At 37.6% G+C, this 27,029-nt stretch overlaps 1 protein-coding gene and 1 non-coding gene across 5 annotated transcripts in view; both read right to left on the bottom strand.

Moving 5' to 3' along the window:
- ESR1 (estrogen receptor 1) overlaps positions 1 to 27,029 on the bottom strand; it is a 391,695-nt gene that overhangs the window by 318,233 nt on the left and 46,433 nt on the right. The window contains exon 2 of one of the 4 annotated variants that reach the window (XM_081530291.1): positions 1,273 to 1,386. The exons of 2 other annotated variants lie outside the window; for them this stretch is intronic. The gene's annotated coding sequence lies outside the window, so the exon portion shown is untranslated. The remainder of the gene's footprint in view (positions 1 to 1,272; positions 1,387 to 27,029) is intronic. One more of the 4 variants, XM_081530289.1, reaches the window with a different exon arrangement.
- On the bottom strand, positions 20,635 to 20,707 carry TRNAW-CCA (transfer RNA tryptophan (anticodon CCA)). Its single transcript has one exon. It is a non-coding gene; the product is annotated as a tRNA-Trp (tRNA).

Genomic DNA, 27,029 nt, shown 5'->3' with positions numbered 1-27,029 from the left:
GTTGTAAACAGCTAAAAAGGAAAAAAAAAAAGAAAGCATGACAATAGAGAGTAATAAAACATCCTCACTTTCCAATTCTTTTACTAAATATATTCTACTTCTTTGTTGTCCAGCAGAGTAGCTTCTAGCCATTTATGGCTAGGAAGCACTTGAAATGTATGTAGCTGCTGTGACTGAGAAACAAAGGGGTTTTTTAAAAATTTCATTTCATTTTAATTAACTCAAGTGACTTCAGTTCTAAAACTGACATTCAAGGCAATCATTGGAAAACTTTTAAGCATGTTTGTGACAACTTAGGTATATTAATCTACCTTTTCAACTGTGTACATTTTTAGATATTTACATACAGATAAAATATTTCTGATAAAAATTTAGCATTTTAATTGAGATATGTATGAGAAATGCATACCAAAATTTGAAGACTTGGTACAGAGTGAAAGAATGTAATATATCTCATTAATAATTTTTAGATCGATAACATTTTGAAATTATGACATTTTTGAAATGTTAGATTAAAAGTGTCAAAATTAATTTCATTGGTTTCTTTTTACTTTTTAGTTTGATAACTAGAAAATTTTAGGTGATATATATGACTCATATTATACTGCTATCGCACAGCATTGTTCTGATTTACAGATGGAAAATTTTTAAAAAGTAAACGTGTTCAAAATTACGTGAAATGCTAAAACATTTTTAGGTCCTAAGTGTTTAATTCCTGTCTGGCCCCAAGATTAATAAAAAGCATGCAGTAGACACTGATACTTGTATGTATGACTAGAACACAACTTTGGGGGAATTTACCTAACATCAGTTTCAATGACCCTCACTGTGATTGATAAATACGTTAACATGGTAGGCACTGTAGACCTTGATGAGTATAATTACAGAACCATCTCTATCATGGTGAAAGAACTGATGATCGAAACCACACAGTTTTAAAGAAATTTCCATAAGTTTGTCCTCTGTTCCATTTCTCCCATTAACTATCTCCAGTCTATACATTCCAAGCACTGTTTCACAGCAATCTTCTACTGCTCTTCCTTCTCACAAGTGCAGGGCACAGACTTCTCCATGGTCCCTCCCTTTGTCCTTAGCTGGGAAGTAGTCCTCCATAGCATAACTCTATCCTTCATGGAGGATATCTTCTTCCCAGTCACAAAAATCATACCTCCCCTTTCTCTGTTTTCCATACCCTATCTTTAACACGCTCTTCTGTTACTTAGAAGACAAAAGCAAAACAACGGGTACATGATTCAGCTGGCAGATACCCACACAGAGATACGGAGCTCCATCTTCCTGATATGCAAAGCCTGTCCCATTTTAGTACTGAAAAGCCTCACCTTGCTGGAAACCAGGACTGTTGGTCACCCTACTCGCCAGTCTGACCTGTTGACAGCAAAGCAAGAGAGAGGGAAGCGTCAGCTTTGTGCGCCAGGAACACAACCCTGCCTGTGTCTTCTGCCGTTTCTAGCCTCTCCTTACCACACAGTCACCTTTCTCCTGACCAGTCCCTTAACTGGCTTGATTTCTGTTAATCTTTCAGGCAATCATTTCTCTTCCAAATTCTTTACCTATTCCTCCAGGCTGAGGTAAATTGTTAACTTTGTATTTTAATCCTCTATCCCATCCCCTGGGGCCCTCATAAGCTGTGAGCTGCTTGAAGTCAGAACCAACCGGATGTGACATCCATTTGTGTCTTCTTTTCTCTGGGTAGCCGAATTTGTGAGTGGATGAAGGTTGGTGTGTTTTAGAAAGGCACCTGAGCTTTGGGTAATTTATTTTTCTTTCATGTTTATTGGAGTATAGTTGATTTACAATGTTTTATTAGTTTCAAGTGTACATCAAAGTGAATCAGTTATACATACACATATATCCACTCTTTTTTTAGATTCTTTTCCCATATAGGCCATTTCAGAGTATTAAAGAGAGTTCCTTGTGCTCTACAGTATGTTTTTAATAATTATCTGTTTTATATACTGTGTATGTATCAATCGCAATCATCCAATCTCTCCCTCCCCCTCCCTTACCCCTGGGTAACTATACGTTTGTTTTCTAGATCTGTAACTTTATTTCCAGACATGGAACAACAGACTGGTTCCAAACTGGGAAAGGAGTACATCAAGGGTGTATACTGTCACCCTGCTTATTTAATTTCCATGCAGAGTGCATCATGCAAAATTCTGGCCTGGTTGAAGCACAAGCTGGAATCAAGATTGCTCCAAGAAATATCAATAACCTCAGATACACAGATGCGACCACCCTTATAGCAGAAAGAGAAGAGGAACTGAAGAGTCTCTTGATGAAAGTGAAAGAGGAGAGTGAAAAGGGTGGCTGAAAACTCAACATTCAGAAAACTAAGATCATGGCATCTGGTCCCATCACTTCATGGGAAATAGATGGGGAAACAGTGGAAACAGTGTCAGACTTTATTTTGGGGGGCTCCAAAATCACTGCAGATGCTGACTGCAGCCATGAAATTAAAAGACGCTTGCTCCTTGGAAGAAAAACTATGACCAACCTAGACAGCATGTTAGAAAGCAGAGACATTACTTTGCCAACAAAGGTCTGTTAGGTAGTTAGAATAGGATACAGGAGTCCAGAATGGTGGTGACTAAAAGATAAGGACTTCCTTGGTGGCTCAGACCGTAAAGCGTCTGCCTACAAGGCGGGAGACCCAGGTTCAATCCCTGGGTCAGGAAGATCTCCTGGAGAAGGAAATGGCAACCCACTCTAGTATCCTTGTCTGGAGAATCCCATGGACAGAGAAGCCTGGTAGGCTACAGTCCACGGGGTTGCAAAGAGTCGGACACGACCGAGCGACTTCACTTTTCACTTTCAAAAGATAAGGAAGGGAAAAGCCCGCGAAAATAGAACAAAGGAAGGTCCGAGGACTGGAGTGAGGACCTCAAGTAGAACAAACAACACTCCTGGCTAACTCAGTTTACATAGGGCAGGCTCAGGGGAAGGAAAAAACATATAAAAAGAGGAGCCAAACCGCTCTCTCTCTCCCCGCGCACTGGGGCGTTCTTCGCTTCACGTCTTTGGGTCTGCATGTCCTCACGCCGAGGATGGATTTTCTAAATAAAATATCTATTATCTAAATAAAATAGAGCTGTAACACGGAGCTGTAACACTGATTTGTCTAAGAGCTATAACACGGTCCGTTCGAGACCTGAGAGCTATAACATGGTCTGTCCAAGACCCGAGAGCTGTGACACGCCGAGGGCTTTAATGTCCGTCACTCCAAATCTTCGTTGTGACGAGACAGAACCGAGGAGCACACACTCGCCTGACAGGTCTGTCTAGTCAAAGCTATGGTTTTTCCAGTGGTCATGTATGGATGTGAGAGTTGGACTATAAAGGAAGCTGAGCACCGAAGAATTGATGCTTTTGAACTGTGGTGTTGGAGAAGACTCTTGAGAGTCCCTTGGACTGCAAGGAGATCCAACCAGTCCATCCTAAAGGAAATAAGTCCTGAATATTCATTGGAAGGACTGATGTTGAAGCTGAAACTCCAATACGTTGGCCACCTGATGCAAAGAGCTGACTCATTGGAAAAAACCCTGATGATGGGAAAAATTGAAGGTGGGACGAGAAGGGAATGACAGAGGATGAGATGATTGGATGGCATCACCGACTCAACGGACGTGAATTTGAGTAAACTCCGGAAGTTGGCGATGAACAGGGAAGCCTGGTGTGCTGCAGTCCATGGGGTCACAAAGAGTCGGATATGGCTGAGCAACTGAACTGAACTGAACCGAAGTACTACATAACACTTAAGGAAATAAATTGCTTTTAGAAATACACAAAAAATTTAAATACATAAATAACTTATATACTAAATATATGTTAATATATTAATTTATTTTATGTATTTTAATATGTCCATTTTACTATAGTAAAAATCAAATTTGCATACCTTTATATATAGCAACATTTCAAAACATATTTAAATACATTTTAAATAGGTTTTAAAATACTAGATTATTAGTGCTCATTTTTGAGTGCTAATCTTTTTTATTCTCTTTTATTTTTTAAATTATGAAAGTATGATAACACATTTACAGGAGACTTCAAAAATACAGAACTAAGTTACATATAGTTCCACAATATATTGCAATACTTTTTAAGTAATAAATTAAGATTTTTAGTTGGAGTTTTAATATTAAACCCTCAAAAATTAGTAGAATGAATAGACAGAAAAGTAGAGGGATACTAGACCTGGAAAGCAACTATGAACCAATTCAACATAATAATATTTATACAATTTTCACACAACAGCAGGATACAAATTCAAGTTCCAATTCACTATAAACCAAGAGATGCTGGAACATATCCAGGGACATAAAACATGATGCAAAAATTTCATGGTCTAAAGGTATTGAAGTCATAAAGCATCTGTTCTCTTATCACTGTGGAATTGTGTTAAAAATCAATATCAAAAGATATTTGAAAATAGCCCACATATTTTTCTAGTGCAGATATGACATTTGCCAAGAGAGATCTTTGACTTAGTCATTGTAAGCTTCAATAGAGTTAAGAGACAGGAAAAAACACAGAGAGTGATTGCAGAGAAGAAAGCATTTAAATGAGAAATTAATACCAAAATGAGAAACCAGTATCAAACATATTTTTAAAACCGCATGTTATTGGGAAAGTAAATGTTGTTGAGTGCTAAGTATGGAAAACAACTTTAGCTGTATAAATCTCAAAACCCTATGAAGTTAGTTTTATAATTATCCCTATTACAGAGAAAACTGGGACAAAGTGAGGACATTAGTCCAAGGTCATAGAATTTGTAAATGGAAGAGCTGGGACTTGAGATTGATCACACCTTAAAAGTTATAGCCCATTTGCAACCACATCGATGGACCTAGAGATGATCATATTAAGTGAAGTGATATAAATAAATTTGTTTATAAAACAGATATAGACTCACAGACATAGAAAACAAACTTACCAAAGAGGGAAAGAGGTGGGGGAGATAAATTAAGAGTTTGGGATTAACATACAGGCACTACTATATGTAAAATAGATAAACAACAAGGACTTACTATATAGTACAGGGAACTATATTAAATATCTTGTAATAACCTATAATGGAAAAGAATCTAAAAAAAGAATACTAATATATAAAATATATACATGTATATGTATAATCGAATTACTTTGCTGTACACCTGAAACTAACACAACATTGTTAATCAATTATACTTCAATTTTAAAATGTTTATAAAAATTATTTTTAATAAATTGATAGAATTCACCAATTTTTTAAAAAATGTGATAGCAACCCCCTGGATTTCAAAGAAAGATGTCCACACTATTCCCCCAAAATCAAACAACATATCAGCAAAACTAACTTATAAAATAATTTATGAAAATCTATGAAGTCCAAAGCAATATTTCAGCATATACCATGCTGTTTTGGCACAAGATGCACAACATATGTCCCAATGGATTCTCCAAGGTTAAAAAATGGTTATTTCTGGAGGCATAAACCCATCCATGAAAGAGTAAACAACAGAGTCTTCATGACAGATTTGTTTCTTATTCCTTTAAGTTACAATTATAATCATTTTTGATTTGGAAGTCACCTTAGAAGTGGTTTTCAGCCTTGACTGCTCATTATAAGAAACTTGGGAACTTTAAAAACTAACAAGATCTGATTATCACCTGCAGAGATTGTAATTTAATTGGTCTGGGGTCCACTCTTTGAAGATGACATTAAGGTATCCACAGAAAACCATAAAGACACCATCTAAAAAAACAAAAAACTGTTAGAACTAATAGATGAATTCAGTAATGTCATGGGATACAAAACCAATATAAAGAAACTCGTGGTGTTTCTGTACACTAATAATGAAATAGCAAAAAGAGAAAAAAATTTTAAATCTCATTTACAATTGCATCAAAAAGAATAAAGTACCTAGAAATAAATTTAACTAAGGAGGGAAAAGACTTGTACACTGAAAATAAGCAGACACTGATGAAAGAAATTAAAGAAGACACAAATAAATGGAAAGAAATTTCATTTTCATGGATTGGAGGAATTTATATTGTTAAAATGTCTATGCTACACAAAGAAATCTAGAAATTCAATGCAATTCCTATCAAAATTTCAAAGATATGTTTCACAGAACTAGAACTAAAATTTATGTGGAACCTCAAATGATTTCGAATAGACAAAACAATATCTAGAAGGAACAAAGGTGGAGGTATCATATATCCTGATTTTTAACTATAGCATACAGCTATAGTAATCAAAACAGTTTGGACAAAACAGACACATAGACTAATGGAACAGAATAGAGAGCCCAGAAATAAACCCACACATATATGGGCAATTGTTGTTAAGTTGCTCAGTCTTGTCCAACTCTTTGCATCCCATGGGCTGCAGAATGCTAGGCTTCCCTGTCCTTCACTATCTCCTGGAGTTTGCTCAAACTCATGTCCATTGAGCTGGTGATGCCATCTAACCATCTCATCCTCTGTCATCCCCTTCTCCTGGCTTTCAGTCTTTCCCAACATCAGGGTTTTTTCCAATGGGTCAACTCTTCACATCAGGTGGCCAAAGTATTGGAGCTTCAACTTCAGCATCAGTCCTTCCAGTGAATATTCAGGACTTATTTCCTTTAGGATTGACTGGTTTGATCTCCTTGCTGGCCAAGAGACCCTCAAGAGTCTTCTCCAACACCACAGCTCAAAAGCATTAGTCCTTCAGTGTTCAGCCTTCTTCATGGTCCAACTCTCACATCCATACATGACTACTGGAAAAGCCATAGCTTTGACCATCTGGACCCTTGCTGGCAAAGTAATGTCTCTGCTTTCTAATATGCTGTCTAGGTTAGTCATAGCTTTTCTTCCAAGGAGCAAGCATATTTTAATATGGACAATTAATTTACAACAAATGAGAAAAGAATGTACAATAGAGAAAGAATACTCTCTTCAACTGCTGATATTAGGAAAACTGGACTGCCATAAGCAAAGAGTGAAACTAGACCACTATGTTACACCATATACAAAATTAACTCGAAATGAATTAATGACTTGATGTAAGACTCTGAACCATAAACTTCCTAAATGAAAACACAGGAAATAACCTCACTGGCATAAGTCCTGGTGATGTTTTATGGATCTGGCTCCATAGGCAAAGGAAACAAAAGCAGAAAAAAAAAAAAAAACCACACAGTAGGCTTTACATCAAAGTAAAAAGCTTCTGCATAGCAAAGGACACCATCATCAAAATGAAAAGAAATGCACTAAATGAGAGAAAATATTTGGAACCCAAAAGTGGTTGATTTAAAGATGTAGAAGTTAGGCAGTTAAAAGAATAGGACCCAGATTTAAAATACAGCAGTTCATTTTCCCTTTGCCACATGGAGCCAAAACATTCATCAATTCTAAATGAAGCAGAACTAGAATTAACACCAGGACTATGAAGTTTAGGGGGCTGTATATTAATTGTAGTCATGTATATTTGTGTAAAATAACTTATTTACATATTTATTTATAAAATCTTAACAAGTGGCATCTTGCAGAAGGAAATTTTCTTCACTTAAAAAAATAACTCAGTGGCATATTGGATTGTTTTGCTTTTTTAAATGCATAGACTCAAGCAAGACCAGGAAGGAGAAAACAAACCAAATGATGAGCTGGAATATTTTCATAAAATAACAATCCAAGACACAATATTACAGAAGCTGGAATTGTTCTCAAGATGGAAATAAGGAGAGAAGAAGACAGGAAAGTTGAGAGCACCAGGAATGTTGACATCTGAATTGTTCGAGAACTTCTTAAGAAGAGGGATACTTAATATTCTATTCTATTTCAAGATGCTTGTTTATTGTGCTATAAACTTTTTCTTTGGTAAAATCTGACATTAACTACAAGGTCTTGCCTGGGTGGCCTTTTGTGGAAATCAAAGGAAGAGAATAAATTCTCCTTCTGACTCCACTCAGTGGACAAGAGGTACAGGAAGTAAAAATCATCTGCGTGGAATGAAGTAATTGAACAAGTTTTCTGGGAATATGTGTCTATTGAAGTCATAGCGAAATTGGTCTTTACAAACTGAGAGTTGTGCCAGTCTCACCTAGATGGTACATGGTGCAATGAACCCTGATCACAGCTTGGTTTACACATAGGCACGTGTGCTTCAGTTGTAGCTTTTTGTAAACTCTACATGGCTTGACTTGTAGCATAGATTCAGCACATTTGATTAAGTTTTTATTGATTTTATAACTTTAAGGTTTCCACCAACTTTTTCAGTTCTGATAAAGAAAGGTCCCAGAAGGACCCAGCATCTTAATGATGGGAGGAATGAGGTTGCACATCACTGAGAAGGATCCCTGAATAAGGACCATTCCTACTTAGGTATGTCACCTGATTCACATCATCAAAAACATTTACCAAGCAGAACCATATGTTGTGCCATTTTTATCAAAACTGGGTCCCAAGATATCCATTGTTTAGATATCAGCCACTTGGTGGTGTTCTGCACAGCAAAGCTCCATAGCTTGGCACTCAGGGCTGGACACGGGAAGGAAATATTTGAATATTTAAATACAATAAAAAGAATCTAACTTGTAAATAGATTTTTAATATATTATATTAACAGAATCATACTATCTAATGAAATGGAAATCACAGGAATATTTTGGTTTTATTTTGAATTTTCATTGTTGCTGTTGTTACTCCAAAGTACATAATAATTTTTATTTTTCCATATGACCAAAAAATACAGAAAGGCTACCATGAGAAGTAACCTTATGTTATTTTTTTTTCATTTTGAAAAATTACCTCTTTGTGATTTAATATTTAGAACAGCTGAGAAATTAGTATAGGCAGTTTTTATAATGCCCAATTCTTCCAGTAGTTCAGTGTAAGACCTTGGGTGAGTCAACCCCTCCCCCTATCTTCCTTTTTCTTCCTCTGTAATATACAGGATTGAACTAGGTTTCTCTTAAGCCCCCTGGAGCTTAAACATACTGTCATTTTATGGTTCTGAATGAACGATTATTATTGTTTCTGTTCAATTACTATAGAATAATTTATGAAGAGCAAACAGGTTGAAGACTATTAAAGAAATGCATAAAAAAGAACTGAGGAGATAAAGAGTGTTTTTAAGCTCCACTGATGAAAGAAGGCCCTGTGAGGCATATATAGTAATGAAAGTAGTTTGCTTCTTAGCATCTATTTTGCTATGTCTGTTAGGAAAAACAAACAAACCAGACCACAACTAACAAAACTGCCCAAAAATTCCTGCCCTATTTTTATCATGCAGGTGTCTCTACAGAATGCTAAATAGCTAAGACGTGAAACTACAAATAATTCACATGGCATGACCCCTACTTTCATAGCAGCACTATTTCCAATAGCCAAGAAATGGAAACAATCTAAATGTCCATCAACAGAGGAATGGATAAAGAAGATGTAATATGTATATACCATGGAATATTACTCAGCCATTAAAAAAATGAATTTGAGTCAGTTCTAGTGAGGTAGATAAGCCTAGAGCCTATGATACAGAGTGAATTAAGTCAGAAGGAGAAAAACAAATGTTGCATATTAATGCATATATATGAAATCTAGAAAAATAGTATCAATGAACCCATTTGCAGGGAAGGAATAGAGATGCAGACATAAAGAACAGACTTGTGGATAGTGAGGGAAGGAGAGAGTGAGGCAAATGGAGAAAATAGCATCAACATGTATATACTACCATATGTAAAATAGATAGCTGGTAAGAAGTTGCTGTATAACATAGGGAGCTCAGCCTGATGCTCTGTGATGACCTAGGGAGGTGGGATGAGGGGAGCGGAGGGAGGGGACATATGCATAATTATGGCTGATTCGCTTTGTTATATGGCAGAAACCAACAACACATTGTAAAGCAATTTCCCTCCAATTAAAAAATAAATTTAAAAAAAAAGAGGTAAATGGGGGGAAAAAAGATGTGGTACATATATACAAAGGAACACTATTAAGCCATAAATAAGAATGAAACAATGCCATTTAAAGCAACATGAGGGACCTAGAGATTATCACACTAAGTGAAGTAAGTCATAAAGAGAGAGAGATGCCATATGATATCATTTATATATGAAATCTAAAATGTGACACAAATTAGCTTATCTATGAAACAGACTCACAGACATAGAGAACAGACTTGTGGTTGCCAAGGGAGAAGATGGGTGGGGGAGAGATGGATTGAGAGTTTGGGATTAACAGATGCAAGTTATTATATATAATAGAATGGATAAACAGCAAAGTCCTACTGTACAGCACAAAGAACTATATTCAATATCTCTGATAAGCCATAATAAAAAGAATATGAAAATGTATATATATGTATAACAGATTCACTTTGCTATATGGCAGAAATTAATACAATATTATAAACCAACAATACTTTGGTAAAAGAAATTTTTGAAAAAGAATTCACAGGGCGTGAACATTGAACTTCAAAACTCTCCATGATTTCAGAGATGGCATACAGCTTTCTATTCCTAAGGTTTTATAAGCTTCCTTAAAGTTTACAAACTGCCTTGTTTCCAAATAGAATTGAGGGTAAAAACCACCCTACATCTAGCCCTAGAAGTGGCCTCTGTGTTTTGAAGCAGACTTTAATAGGTTCCTCAAGGTCAGACCATTGCCTTATTATAGGAAAGTTATTACAAGATGATGTCATTTCTGGCTTTCAGTTTGTCTAGAAAACTACCTACTTTCTCAGTTTAATACACCACACTCCAACATATCTCTTTTTTCGCCTCCTTTGGTTCTGATCTCAGAACCAAAACTTTCATCTTTGATCTAGTCGGACATAGAGAAACACGTGGGAGAAGACACAAACAAGAGAAGCTTCCAGATGAGCACGTCTCCTTCTGCGGAAACAGCAGCTTAGTGAGTTCTTGGTAATAACATGAGCTCACTCTGTTCGAGAGTAACAATTTGAGTAGCTGACCTGAGGGCAGGATCCAAGGTTCTAGGCCAGCTTCACCCCCATCTGCTCTGACCATAGCACATTTCCTCCAGACTCTTGGGGTCTTGCTTTCAACCATCTGGGTGCATTGAGGAAAGATGAGAAGGAAAGCAAGAGACAAGAGGGATGGAAACTTTTTAATATGTCCCTAAAAGCCTCTTTATAGAGATGAGTAATAAAAAAGATTGAGGCCAGCAAACATATTCAACCTTTCCACATTTTCTCTAAACAGTTATAAAACTGAGAGTCTTCTAAGGTCAGAGTTAAAGTAATACAGCCATGTTTTTGTATTTTAAATGGTTTTTAGTGGAATGCTAAAATAGCCTCAGCACTAGTAAAAGGCCTAGTCAAGAGTCTTTTTGGTTTGACTCAGGAGGAGAAAATAGGACCCACCAAATAGGGAGGTTAGATCACTTAGATCACTTTGATGTGAACTCTCACCTTAAAGCCAAGTACACTCTGTGCATCTCCCTCCACACACCCCCAACTTCTCCTCCAATCAAGGCACAATAAACTGTGAGATCACCTAGTTGATTCTGACCAATCATAATTTATTATTCTTGATTCTTTCAAAACACATTAATTGAATGCCTACGATGTGTCTGACACTGCCAAGTACTGGGGATACAGCAATGGACAGACACCAAACCCTGCCCTCCCAGAACTTACAGTCTAGTGTAGGGAGACATAAAAATAAATCAGTAGAGTACACAGTAGGTTTGAAGGTGATAAAGAGAGAAAATAAAGTAAGGAGGAGAGTGCAGTACATGCAGAAAAGAGGAGGAAGCTGGAGAGGGCTGCAGTGTCAAATAGGGTGGTCAGGGAAAGCCTTTCCCCAAGAGAAGTTTGAATAATGTCCTCAAGAAAATGAAGAATGAGCCATGTGATTGAGGAAACAGCAAATGTCAAAGTTCTAGATTTTTCAAGGAATATTGACCTCAGTATGCCTGAAGCAGAATAAGTAAGAGTTAGAAGTCAAAGAGGTAAGGATGGGTGGGAGACAAATTTGGCTTTTACTTATTGTAAGTGGAAATTATTGGGAGCTTTTGAACAAAGTCATGACATTATGTTACTTCTATTTTAAGTGACAGGACTGACAGATTATGAGCAGAAAAGGAAGAAACAGGGAAATGAGTTACCAGGCTGCTCCAACACTCCACGTAAGAAATGGTGGTAGACAGACCCAAGGTGATGGGCATGAAAGTGATAGGAAGCGGTTATATTTCAGAAATGCCTTTATCCTAAACCCAACAGGATATCAAATCAGTCCATCCTAAAGGAAATCAACCCTGAATAGTCACTGGAAGGACTGATGCTGAAGCTGAAACTCCAATACTTTGGCCACCTGATGGGAAGAACCGACTCAGTGGAAAAGACCCTGATGCTGGGGAAGATTGAGGGCAGGAGCAGAAAGGGACAACAGAGGATGAGATGGTTGGATGGCATCACTGACTCAATGGACATGAGTTTGAGCAAACTCTGGGAGATAGTGAAGGACAAGGAAGCCTGGAGTGCTGCCATTCATGGGGTCATAACAAGTTGGACACAACTGAGAGAATGAACAACAACAGGATTCTCGGGTGTTTAGATTGAGAGCATGGAAGAGGGGAGTTAAGTGTTACTCCATGATATTTGCATAGGATAAGAAGGAAGAATTTGCTCTAAGTTAAGATGGGACACATTGTGAGATGAGTAGGCTTAGGTATGTTTGCTTTTAGACATGATAAGTTTGAGCAACCTCTTAGGCATCCAGGTGGAGTGGTCAAGTAGACAGGGACAAGTCTAGAGTTCAAGGGGAGAGAAGGTGATAGATGGTATTTAAAGCCATGACACCACGAAGAGAAGTCCAAGGACCAGACCCTGGGGAGCTCCAACTTTGAAAGACTAGAAATTAGGAGCAACAAGCCAAGGATACTAAGAAAGAGCAGTCAGTTTAGAAGGAAAAAAATTTGGACAGTGGAGTATACTGGAGTGAAAACAAGTCTCCAGATGAAGGAGATGATCAACTGGGTCAAATTCGGCTGACAGGTCAAATAAATAAGGACTGAAAATGGATACTGGGTTTAGCAATTGTGCCAAGTCAGGTCCAGGAGGACTGAGTACTGTTGTAATACGGCCACTAGCCTGAACGAAAGAAATCGATCAAGTTTTTGGCTAATTAATTAGACTTTGGGGGAAAAACCCGTATCATCTTCAGTGGCCCTTTGTTTCATAAATATTACTTGAGAAGGAGAGTTTTATCCTCTCTGCAGTGACAGTCAGACTTAATAGTAGAACTGCTTAGCTCACAATGGATGGTTTCATTTCACGTGAAGTACAGATATTTTTTGCCTCCTAGACTTTGGAAATCACAGATGGTTTTCTTCCTTAATTGCATTTTTTTCCAAATCATACCTGGAATGAAAAAACAATGTATATTTCCTTTGACTACTTTGATTTGAGGGATATTTTTTCCATTTTTCTCTTCTTCCAGTTAATTCTGAAGGTTTTCTGTTTTTGTGAGCATCTCAGATTTCTTCCATTTCTCATCCCTTCCCAATCTCTGATTCCTCTGCACTATCAAAATCAGTTTAATCTTGAGCATCATAAAATTCTGCATATTCTCAGAGCAGCAGATTGATGTCACTGACAGAATATGATAATTCAAAGAACAGGACAGCAAGAATAAAGGCAGGTGAGGGGAAGATGAAAAAGAGGAAAAGAGAGAAGGAACTGGAGGCTTAACTGACCATGTGCTTTCATTATTTTCCACAAAAACAGGTTAAGCCAGAAACTGCAAGATTTAGAAATTCCATGCTGATAAAGTACAACCAAACATACACAAACTAAATAATTTCATACATTTAATAAATAAACACTATGGCAATATCTAGGGCTTCCCAGGTGGCACTAGTGCTAAAGAACCCATCTGCCAATGCAGGAGACATAAGAGACGTGGGTTCAATCCCTAGGTCAGGAAGATCTGCTGGAGAAGGGTATGGCAACGCACTCCAGCATTCTTGCCTGGAGAATCTCATGGACAGAGGAGCCTGGCGGGCTCCAGTCCACAGGATCACAAAGAGTCAGATATGACTAAAGGAATTTAAACATGCACTCACGCATGGCAATATCTATGCACCTCGAATAATGATATTGTTTGGTAACTAACATCAAAATTCACTCAATCAATTTTGAAAAACACTTCCTATTCTCATAATTTTTTCAAACTGATTTGTGTATATAGAAATTGCCTCATTCTCAGGGGTTGGCAGTACAAACCAAAACAGTGAGTCTGTAGGATCTTCTTGCCATGTTATCACAATCCTAAATCTTAAAGCACATCAACAGTTGAAGATGTCAAGTAGTTAATAAGTATGTTACAAAGGTGCAATTTTAGCATTCTCATTTATTCATTATGGTAAATCTCATGGTATGAGCAGCTTTAAAAGTTACCATGCCCTACATTAGATTTGATTACTTTGGTGTTCTTGGCATTTTCAAAAGAAATAAGTAAATAAAGGAAAGGTACATCCTCCAGTTGCAATGAATTAATTACGTTATTAGTCCATTAGTCTTACTAGATCCTAGCAGTTCCAGAAAATACTGAACTCAACAGATGTCTTTTTCCTATGATACCCTTTAAAAAAGAGACAGCAGTGAAGCACAGAGAAGAAACATTATACTGCCAGAACTTGCAGAAATATTTTCTGAATGTAAACAAACATTTTCAGGAAAAAAAGGAAGGGATATCAAATGTTCAAGGAAATAAATACTGAAAACATTTTAAAGTACTACATGTTTAAAATAGCATTTTAATAGTATATTGTAGTCTTTTCCACTGCAGTGAATTTGACACCTTGAAAAGAAATTGAACATCTTTTTTTTTTTGCTGTCTTTGCAATTTGAAACTGTTATTTTTATTATCCTGGAGACAATATTTTGGAAACATGCATGGGGGACCTGCAACAACATTATAAATTTCTAAGGAAACAACTGCAGTATTAATATGAAGAGGAAATTCAAAATTTGGAAGTAATCTTTAGGAAAACAATATTTTAAAGTAAAGCAGCTTGGAAAATATCATTAGCTGTACATTTCTGTCTATATTCTAAATCAATAAAAACATTTAAGATTGCTTCCGTTTTGCCACTGCTGATTTTTCTTTATTCTCCCAGAGGGTAAGGTTTTTGTTATTAAAAAAAATAAAGCTATATTAAGATTCAGCCTCTAGAGAGGCTGAATTCCTAGTAAGTGCAGGTGTATGGCACTTACTGCTAATTGGATGTGGCTGCTTTTAGCAAATCTGGTAGCTGCTAAAAGCTACTGTTGCCGTAGTGCTGCCTCATCAACACCATCCATCTCTCCTCTGCCAGCGCTGCTTATCGGCAAAATCTGCCTACCAAAATGTCGAGCCAACTCCTTCATTTGAACACATAGAGACAGAAATCATAAAGAGCCACCTACAAGGGTACTGCAAGAACATGTGAACCTCTTAATGCACATTACATATTCCTATTAAAACAGTATTACAGTAAATTATCTCCTTGTTATGATATGTGTTTTCAAGTCTCATGCCTTGTAGAGTGGGCTACAAAAGGAAATGCTATTAGTACTTTCTTAAGTATCTTCTCTCTACTGTGCTGTACCAAGACGAGTTCTGGAAAATATTGTGAAGTTATACCCATGTCTCATATCATCATTTGTGTATACGTAGGATGCTCTTGCCTGGAGAATCCCAGGGACGGGGGAGCCTGGCGCGCTGCCATCTCTGGGGTCGCACAGAGTCGGACACGACTGAAGCGACTTAGCAGCAGCAGCAGGATGCTTTCTCTGAGAAGACTAAAATTACTTTGTTAAAAATTGAACCGCGGGTTCAAGAGGGAGGGGATATATGTATACTCATGGCTATTTGACATTGTGTGGCAGAAACTAACATAACACTGTAAAGGAATTATCCTCCAATTAAAAATAAATTTTGAAAATTGGACCACATTTACTAGTACCACATAAATCTCCTGGTTTAAATATTAATGCTTTCCTTTTTTTTTCTAAATTTATACCTTCAGTACATTCTACCAGTTCTACTATCCAACAATAATCTCATGAAACATCAAGGTCAGATAAAAATGCCATATGTACATAATCATTTTATTCATATTCCAAGACTCTCTTTGTCTTACTGTCTGCATTAGACACAGTCTTTAGGGATAAACTGAGTTATTGGAAGTGAATAAGTGAAGAGAGAAAAATCCAGAAGTAGTGACTTTAAAATAATCAGACTTTAACTCTCAAGTGGCCAATGTGATTATGGACCAATACATACAAATATTACACAAATAAATATTATGCTTCTTCCTGCTTCATACCTGGGACCCCGTAGACCATGACTCACAAGAAATTCCAACCCTCTCCCTAAAGAAGTTAATATCATCATTTCAGGAAAACTTGCCCAAGGTCATATGGTGAAGTCAGGGTTAGCCAAAAATTGAGCTCGCTAATGTTGACTCCTTGGTGGCTCAGATGGTAAAGAATCTGCCTGCAGTGTGGGAGACCCAGGCTATATTCTTGGGTCAGGAAAATCCCCTGGAGAAGGAAATGGCAACCTATTTCAGTATTCTTGCCTGGAGAATTTCATGGACAGAGGAGCCTGGAGGGCTACAGTCCATGGGGTCACAGAGTCAGGTATGACTGAGCGACTAATACTTTCATTGCTGACATCTAGCAGATTATCCTGCTTCCTTAAAGACTTAATTGCCTATTGGACCTTGTTTTAAGTGTCTGAAGACTGGTATTGAGACCATTTATACTAATATATTTCAGTTCCTCTAGATTGCCTGTTTCTACTGCATTTCATATAAAATCATTTTTTTCTCCACTTGGGTTAGTTTACCAGATTTCTTCTCAAAACTTCTTGGGTTTCTGGAACACATCTTGGTTCCATCTTGCCTAGAGGCAGGATGAACAGTTTGAACTCTGACTTTTGCTTTTTAGTGAAAGAATGTGATTAAAAAAAAAAAAAGTGGTCCTAAAATTAGACCTGATTTCCAGACCAGAGCTGACCTGCTTCAATGGCTTCTCAAATCTCATGTCTTCTAATCTGATGCCAAACTAAAGCACTTGTCAGACAGGTCTTGCTCTTAGGGTTAGAGTTCCAAAGGAAGGGCTTCTACTTCAAGAAGGTAAGATGGTTGTCTCTTAACTGAGAAGGAAAAGCCCTTTGAAAAACTTGGTAAAATTGCAGCTGATCATGAAAAAAAGTTTTCAGTAGAAACTTAGAAAATGTTCTTCATCGAAGACATCTTTCTGCTGGTTCTAAAGGAAAATAACAAAATATCCCTTTTAAAATACCTAGAAGCAGAGCAAGTCCACCTGTAAGACTGAAAGCTCTATGTTCATCAGTGTTATTAGGGAACATTGGCCCAAACCTGGGAAGGAGGTAAAGAGAAGAAACCCACAGCACCTTGCCCCCATCCCATCACTTTTCTCAATTAAAAAAAAATATTTTCACCACTTCATATTAGTTGTGATGGCTAAAATACAAAAGATAGACAGTAGCAAGTGTTGATCAGGATGTGGATAAATTGGAATCCTCATACAGTAGGAATGTAAAATTCTGCAACCATCTGGCAGTTCCTTAAAATGCTAAGCATAGAGCTATACCACATGGCTCAGCAATTTCATTCTTAGATACCTACCCAGGAGAATCAAAAGCATATATCTACACAGAAAGCTTGTATAAAAACATTCATAGTGGCATTATTTACAACAGCCAGAAAGTGGAAACCCAAACATCCATCAGCTGATGAGTGGAAAACCAAAATGTATTATACCCATACAATGGAATATTATTTGGCAATATAACTAATGAAGTACTGACACATGCTATCCCATGAATGACCCTTGGAAACATTACGGTAAGTGAAATAAGATATAAAAGATCAGATATCATACTGTTTCATTTATATAATATGTCCAGAATAAAACTCCATAGAGAAATAAAGGAATTGAAAATGTGCTAAGATTAGATTGTGGCAATGGTGACATAAAAGATGGAATATGCTAAAAACTCCTGAACTGTATATACTTTAAATGGGTGAATTTTATACTTCGTGAAATATAATAAAAATTATGTGAAATATACACAAATTATATAAATATAATATAAATTTCTATAAAGCTGTGAAAAAAGTTTTAAACCATTATCACATACATTATCACATTGGGTCTTCAAATGTGCCCTCAGAAACAATGGCTGTAAAGACCAGATGAGATACTGTATACAAAAAAACACAGAAAAGAAAAACAGCAACTACTTTTAAAATGTAAAGTCTATAGTCATGAATAGTAGTCTGGGTATTTACCACTCAGAAATACTTCTGTAGTAAAAGAAAAAAGTTACTAGGGGTTTGCCTCCCACAGCCCATCTGCCTGTTCAATGATTCATTCATTAAAGACTCTTGCAGCCCCCCAGAATATATCTGTGGTGTGCTTGCTGACTCTCCTAGCACATCCACCATCTAAGAGCTTTCAGGGAACAAAATGTTTCATCCATCACTCTTTCAATTTATGCACTACTAATTGACTAAAAGGAAAGGAGGTTTTAAACCTTTGGTTAGTCTACATTTTACAGCCATTCAGTAAAAAGAAAAAAAATTTTTTTTTTTGCAGATGACAACATTGATGCCTGAAATATGAGGAATGTTGAACAACCTAAGAATTTGTGCCCAATACTAGAAAATCAATAGCAAAATCTGACATAGCACTTTCTCCATAACGTATACATCTAGCAAGTTGCGTATATTAATTCCAATAAATGCCACAACAACCCATTATTAACTGTAGTTTACACACGAGAATGTGAGGCTCTGAGTAGCTTGCTCAGTGTCACACAGCTCACAAGTGCGGCAGAGACTGGATCAGCACCAAACACTCAGACTCCAGAAACTGTGTCCTTGACCTAGTCTACCCACTCCTCACCTAACTACAGGTTTGATATAGAAAAGATCTGCCACATATTACGTTTTCTTTAATAATATTTTTAGTCAAAATAAAACTGAAAATCAAATTCATATAGTAACCCAAATTTGTACTTTTCATGCCCTTGAGTCTTCCTCAACCAGATTCATTTACGTCACATATAGCACTTCAACTGAGTTACCATATCAGTTTAGTGTTTGTTAGAAAACAAAACACTATGGTGCTGGAGAAGACTCTTGAGAGTCCGTTGGACTGCAAGAAGATCAAACCAGTCAGTCCTAGAGAAAATCAACCCTGAATATTCACTGGAAGGGGTGATGCTGAAGCTCCAATACTTTGGCCACCTGATGTGAAGAGCCAACTCATTGGAAAAGACTCTGATGCTGGGAAAGATTGAGAGCAGAAGCAGAAGAGGACAACAGAGGATGAGATGGTTGGATGGCCTCACCAACTTGATGGACATGAATTTGAGCAAACTCCGGAAGACAGTGAAGGACAGGGAAGTCTGGCATGTTGCAGTTCACGGGGTTGCAAAGAGTCAGACACGACGTAGTGACTGAACAACAACAACAGTAAAACACAAAATCACCATTTAATAAAATTATTGGAACCCGTATATGGATAGTTGTTACAGGGACAATTTTTTTTTAATTAAAAAAAAATTTTTTTTTGGCCTCACAGCATAGCTAGTGGCCTCACAGTGTTCCCTGACCAGGGATCAAATCCTCACCAATCCCCTCCATTGGAAGTGTGCAGTCTTAACCTCTGGACCACCAGGGAAGTACAGGGACGATTCTAAACAATCATCCTCTTTGTGGCCTATGTCTAAAATAATACAAACCTCACAAATTTTAAAAGGCAAAAAATCAATCAATCAAACACTGCGTCTACGTACTTCTCAAGAGAAAAAAAAGGGAGAGGTGATCATTGTTCCCTTTTCATTGAAATAACGTATTTTTGTTGAACTGAATAATGTGTTCCTGGAGTGATAAAGAACTAGCCAATAGCCTATCAGCAACAACAGCGCTTGATCTACTTGTATTTGGCGGTCCACAAGTTTGATTAACTTCAGCACTTCCGCTGTCTAGAAAAGAAAGCACAGGCAGGAATTCAAGTAGTATCAATAATTTGTTCATGATTATCCTAATGGGATATGTCTAAAAGGAAACAAAATATATAGAATTAGTATATGATCCAGCAATCCCACTCTAGGTATGTATCCAAAAGAATTGAAAGCAGGGTCTCATAGAGATACTTGCATATCCATGTTCATACCTGCTTTCCCCACAATATCCAAGAGATAGAAGCAACCCCAATGCCCATAGAGAGATAAGTGGTGCATTCATGCAGCACTCAATTACTGTCTTATGTCCTTTCTGTATTCCCAGTCTGTGAGACCTGAAGGAAAGAAATAAGGACTTAGATTTCTTTGTGTCTACAACACCCAGCACATTCATGCATTTACTCAACAATATTGATTGAATGCCTACATTCTTGGCCCTATTCTAGGTGTAATGATCACCAGCGTACAACAAAGACACCTTCACTAAACACGTGACTGAAAGTGAAAGTGAAGTCGCTCAGTTGTGTCCGACTCTTTGCGACCCCATGGACTGTAGCCTACCAGGCTCCTCCGTCCATGGGATTCTCCAGGCAAGAATACTGGAGTGGGTTGCCATTTCCTTCTCCAGGGGATCTTCCCAACCCAGGGATCGAACCCAGGTCTCCTGCATTGGAGGCAGACGCTTTTAACCTCTGAGCCACCAGGGAAGTCCAACACGTGACTAGTGAACTTGATTATAATGATTCTAGTAAACTGAAATCAACACACAGTAGCAAACAGTAAAGTGGCCGTATTGTACAGCAGGAACTGTTCTAAGCAACACTATTATTATCTCCGGTTTGTAAATCGAGAAACTGAGGCACAGAGAAGTTAAGCAATTCGCCCAAGATTACACAGTTAAGAACTGTCAGGGATAAGATGTCAATCTCCACAGGCTTGTTCCAGAGTCAGTGCTCATAACCACTCAATCTGCTCAGCATGAATACTCCACCAAGTTTAAGGGAAATTCTATTAATAATACCCAACATTTAGCCTGCATGAGCTCACAGGGGAGCAGGGCAGAGAGCTATTATATGAAATGATAAGTGCTATAACAGAGAGGAAAGTGTAGGAGCCAGAAGAGGATTCAATGAATTTTATTCTAAAAATATGAAGGCTTTAGACTGAGAAACATTGAAGGTAAGCTTTGATAAAGGCCCCAGGAGGAAAAGGAGTAAGAAGAGAAAAAGGAAGAGAAAGGGAAGAGGAGGAGGAAATGATTGTGGTAATGGAAAGATTACCACCAGGACACAGAGGAGAGAAAATTGACATTGCTGTGGATTGCTAGGGAACAGCGGTGAGCGACAGACCACCTCTCACGCTCCTATCAGAAATGGAACACTTTTCTCCCGATAAAGAGACCCGGCTCGCCGGAGGCAAACACAGCCACAGCCAGGCAAATCCATAGCAGCAGCCCCATGCCTGCTGCCAGTGGCCTCTAGGGATGCGACAGGTGGTCAAAGTGGGCAGAGGAGAGGAAAGCCTTACCCGCTGCTGCACCTTGAGCCATATTCACCCTCCTGAGAGCAGAACACAGACCTCGATATTTTCAAAACAAAGACTAGGCTTTCAGGAAAAGAGGTAGAAATGCTAAGTCAATGCCTGAAGAGAAATTTTCAGGGTGAACCAAATTCTGAGTGTTTGGGCATCCAATTACAAAAGAACTGTTAACTCAGCCACAACCGTGCGCAGTCCAGAAACAAGTTTCGATGACACGCTGCTTCATTTTAAAAATAGAGAGAAAATTATCAAGGTGTATTCCTTTATAACTAAGGAGGCTGTATGAAATGTGAAGAACGGCTGCTGGAGAATAAGAGGAAAGTTCAAGACAGAGGTGAAGGCTGGGGTGAGAGCGTTTAGAGGTGGGGGACCATCTTATTGGCTCTGAGACAGGGGATTAAGGGCCTGGGGAGTGGCACGAATACATAGCCTGTCCATACGAGGCAGAAAATAGACCTATCTTCAGAGAATATTTGTTTCAACAGATACAGGGGGACCTAGTGACACGTGCGTGCATGCTAAGTCACTTCAATTGTGTCCACCTCTTTGCAATGCTACGGACTGTAGCCCACCAGTTTATTCTGTCCATGATATTTCCCAGGCAAGAATACTAGAGTGGGTTACCATGCCCTTCTCCAGGGGATCTTCCCAACCCAGGGAAGGAACCCATGTCTTCTGCATCTCTGGGATTACAGGCAGATTGTTTATTGCTGAGCCACAGGGGAAGCCCAATATAGTGATAATGTAGCCATAAATCTCAACTGATCAATTAGATCTGCAGTGACGGAACCAGCAAAGACTGGACTCAGGTCCACATCTTAAGGAGCACAGTGCTTTTCACCCAGCGGCTTCTCAATAATAATGTGTTAATGGAGAATGGAGGAAAGGGGGGTAAAGAGAGGGATGAAGGGAAAGAAGGAGAAAAGGAGGGAAGAGACAGCTAATGAGAACCACGTCATGGGGGATTGTGGTAGATTGCTAGCAGATGAAATGAAAAGATAAAGAGGAAAAGGTTTCTGCCACAAAAAAATTGAACTATGGTGCCTATAAAGATGGACGTTCAAAAATCAAATCAGTTCATGAACAAGGTGAAATAAATAATTTACTTTAATCTATGGCATGGCCATATTTTGATCTCATGGCCAGTGAGATCAAAGAGGTTTGGGATTATAGTCTATAAGGACATCTTATCATTTGAGAGTAAATGAAAGTGTCTCAGTGAAAAATCCTTGAGATACATCACACAGGGCAACACTGAAGACTTTTATAATCCTGACTCTGCTGACGAAACAGCTGTTATTCACTTTGTTTGACAATAGGCAATCAAAACTGGACTGGGGATCCCTCATGTTCATGAGAAGCAAGAAAGAAAAAGCTTCTACACAGAAGATAAATAGAAGATATCCTAGCTAGCAAAATTACCCTAAAGAAAGAGCCACATCATGGTTGTAGACCTTTATCTTGAGAATAAAGGCTGACTGGCCTCAACAATAAGAGTCCAAGATACAACAAACATCAACAGCCACTCTGTTTATGTAAAACTTACATGCCAAGGACTTTGCTAAATGCTTTCCATGTTTTATTTCTCTGTGAAGACTCACTTTATCTCACAACGACTCTGTGAATAAGGTACAAATATCTGTATCATTATTTAAAAGGTTAAAAAAATCTAACAATTACCAAGATTGAGAAACCTGACTCCCAATCACCTAGTGCTCAGGCCAAGACAGTTAAGCCAGGACTCAGTGAAACCTCATCTTACAAATAAGATAAAACATGAAATGCCAGAAGGGATTGAGGATAGAGAAATCTCTACCAACAGCCTGTATTCCTTGATTTTGAAAATGGTGGGAAGTGTCCTGCTGCTCAAAGAGGCTAGGAAATACCTGCTGAGTGCTGAAAGCAGTACTAATATTCCAACTTAACAGAGGTAGGAGGTAAATCAGGTTTCAACATTGCCCCAGTAACTTCTTCAGCCATCACCAACTCCCAAGTCAATATGAAGCTTATAAGTCATTTCATCTTAATCAAGTCCAATTCAAATCAAGCCCACTTTGACCACAGACACTGAATTTCAGTTCCTGCACATATAAATTATTGTATAAGTGAGGCATATGTAAAATAAAACTAACCCATAAAAGACAAAAGTCCTCCAACAATATGTGCTAATGGACACATTCTAATTTATGATATTGTTTTTATGAAATACATGAAACTGGAGAACTACTAGTTGCACACTATTTAAAAAAACAGATTTTGATAGATGTGTTATGTTCAAAACAATTGCTTCTCACATCTGCTATGATGGCTATTATCCAAAAATCCAAAAAATATCAAGTATTGGTGAGATGCTGGAACATTTAGTCACCATTGGTGGGATTGTAAATGACGTAACTTCCATAGAAAACAGAATGGCAGTTGTTTAAAAAAGTCATAAATAGAATTACTATATGATCTAGAAATCCCACTTCTGAGTACATATCCAAAATAATTGAAAGCATCTCAAAGAGATATTTGCACACCCATGTTCATAGCAGCATTATTCACAATAGCCAAGAGGTAAAAGCAGTCTAAGTATCCTTTCACAGGCGATGGAATAAACAAAATGTAGTATAGACAGACAATGACATATTATGTGACCTCAAAAAAGAAGGAAATTCTGTCACATGCTACAACACAGATGAACCTTGAAGGCATTATGCTAAGTGAAATAAACAAATCACAAAATTTAAAACCTGTATGAGTCTACTTACATTATGGGTCCAAAGGAGGCATATTCATAGAAACAGAAAGTAGAATGATAGTGCCAAGGGCTGAGTGGAGGGGGAAAAGCTAAGTTGTTTAATGTGTACAGAGTTTCTCCTTTACGAGATGATAAAGTTCTAGAGATCTGCTGCATGACAATGTGAATGCCCTTAAAACCAGCAAACTGAACACTTAAAAATCATTAAGATTGTAAAAACTCACATACACATTATCATAAGGTAAACTTCCATATTATTTGGATGTTTTTTTCTTGTAGCTTTATTTTACAGATTTTAAACAATACATCTAAAATATGGATTCTTTAAAAATAACAAAAAGGAATAAATTATGATAAAATGACTATATGTAGAAGAGAAAATAAATCTGTTTTGTATTTATTAAGACAAAATTGACAGAAGATTCAAGGAGAGACTTTAAAACTTTATTCAATAAAGAGTTTTATGAGAGCTGACCAATGGAATGTGTTTTGTTAGGTGGTAAGTTTTGGGTCACTGATTCATTCAAGCAAAGAAAGACCTGTATCTATCAGTATTGCTATGGGGCTTTTTCACTGACTGGAAATTTTTCCTCCATCACCTCTAAGTTCTTTCTAGTGCAAATCCTATGATACTATGTCCAAAGAATTCAAGTAAACAAAGGGACAGTGGGAAGTTTTGATCATCCAGGAAATTATTCACAAACTAAACCAAAAAGACTGATAGATTTGATTATATAAAAATAATTCTCTCTATCCACACGAAAACAAAAAACAAAACAAACAACAAAACAAACAATAAAAAACCCATAATCATAAAATGAAACTAAAAGGCCAACAATGAAATGTGAAATAAAATTTGCATCATTTGGTAAAAATGGGCTGGTAATCATATTAAGCATAGAAGTTTTACAAATCATTAGCAATAACCAAAATAATAAAACTACAATAACAAAAGGCTCCAAAAATATTGACAGGCAATTGCGAAAGAAGAAATGCCTATAGACAATAAAAAACATGTTAATATTTGCAGCTCTTTCCTTATAATGCAATAGCATATAGACATTAAAAGTAGTAAGGCAGTTCTTCACTTACTAATATGGAAAAATCTCCAAGATATTTTGCTAAGTGAAAAAAAAAACAAGGAAAAAAACAATGTATAGGGTATGTGCTTCTGTTTGTGGAAGAAAACATAAGCACACATATACACATACATGCGTGTTTGTTCTCATGTTCCTTTCCTTGTTGTTGTTGTTTAGTCACTAAGTCATGTCTGACTCTTTGCGACCCCATGGACTGTAGCCCGCCAGGCTCCTCCGTCCATGGGATTTCCCAGGCAAGAGTACCGGAGTGGATTGCCATTTCCTTCTCCAGGGCATCTTCCTGACCAGGGTTCAAACCTGCGTCTCCAGCTTGGTAGGCAGATTCTATGCTACTGAGCCACCTGAGAAACCCTCCTTTCCTTATATGTGCGTAATTATTTTGGGGAGGCCACTCAAGAAAATGCTAGAGTGGCTGCCCCTTGTGAGAGATACCGATGGATATCTGGGAAGCAGGTGCTGTAGGTACACAACTTGCATAATCGTCTTTGTTTCTTTAACACTTGAACCATGTATATTTGTTCAAGGGATAAATAATGTTTGTTAATTTTTGTACTTCCTGCAAATCAAAAAAATACACACTGAAATGAGAAATCTTTTTCTTTTGTTTTGTTTATTAAATAAGGAGAATAGGAAGAATAATAGCCTAGAAGTATCCAGTGTCCAGGCAAATATACTCTCTTGTTGGCTGCTAAGATTAATGTAATTTGAGATGATCTTTCTGGAGGATAATTGACAATACAAATCAAGAAACTTAAAATGTGCCTATCCTGAGGTTTGGCAAAGACAACAGAGTAGAAAGACCCTAAGCTTACTTCCACCCACAGGTACATTAAAATTAAAAATACTTATAGAACAAATGCCTATGAGAATGACCTGAAGACTAGCAGAAAAGATTTTCTGCAACTAAAGATTTAAGAAGGATCCACAATGAAATGGGTAGGAGGGGCAGAGTTGCAGAATAGTCAAGACCCACACCTCCAGCCATAAAAAGGGAAGGATGATTACAATTGCAGAGGTTTGTCCCAAGAAGCCCGGTTAGAGCCAGATATTGGGCTCCCCAGCCCACAGGTCCTGCACTGGGAAGACAAGCTCCTAGAATGACTGGCTTTGAAGTTCAAGAGGGAGGGAATATATGTATGCGTGTGACTGATTCATGTTGATATATGGCAGAAAGTGAAAGTGTTAGTTGCTCAGTCGTGTTTGACTTTTTGCGATCCCATGACCGTAGCCCACCAGGCTCCTCTGTCCATGGAATTCTCCAGGCAAAAATACTAGAGTGGCTTGCCGTGCCCTTCTCCAGAGGATCTTCCTGACCCAGGGATCAAACCTGGGTCTCCCGCACTGCAGGCAGATTCTTTACTACCTAAGCCATCAGGGAAGCCAGGGCAGAAACAAAGACAATATTGTAAAGCAATTATCTTCCAATTAAAAATAAAGATTTTTTTTAAAAAAGAAAGTTAAAGGGACTTTTCTTAGAGGAAACAGACCACAAGTAGAATTGGGAAAATTAAGAAAGGAAAATATTCATTGATCAAGGCAAGCATACAATAAAAGTAATGGATTAACCCCTTATAAAGCTAGCAGGAAGGTTAAAAAGACAAAAATAGTAAAATCATCAATAAGTAACTAAGGGAACACAAAGCAAAA

Source organism: Giraffa tippelskirchi, chromosome 9 (genome assembly GCF_054371585.1).
Source record: "Giraffa tippelskirchi isolate mGirTip1 chromosome 9, T2T-mGirTip1v1.2.pri, whole genome shotgun sequence".
NCBI classification, from domain to species: Eukaryota; Metazoa; Chordata; class Mammalia; order Artiodactyla; family Giraffidae; genus Giraffa; species Giraffa tippelskirchi.
Note: the sequence above shows the minus strand (reverse complement) of the source record. Positions and strands in the feature narration are given on the sequence as shown.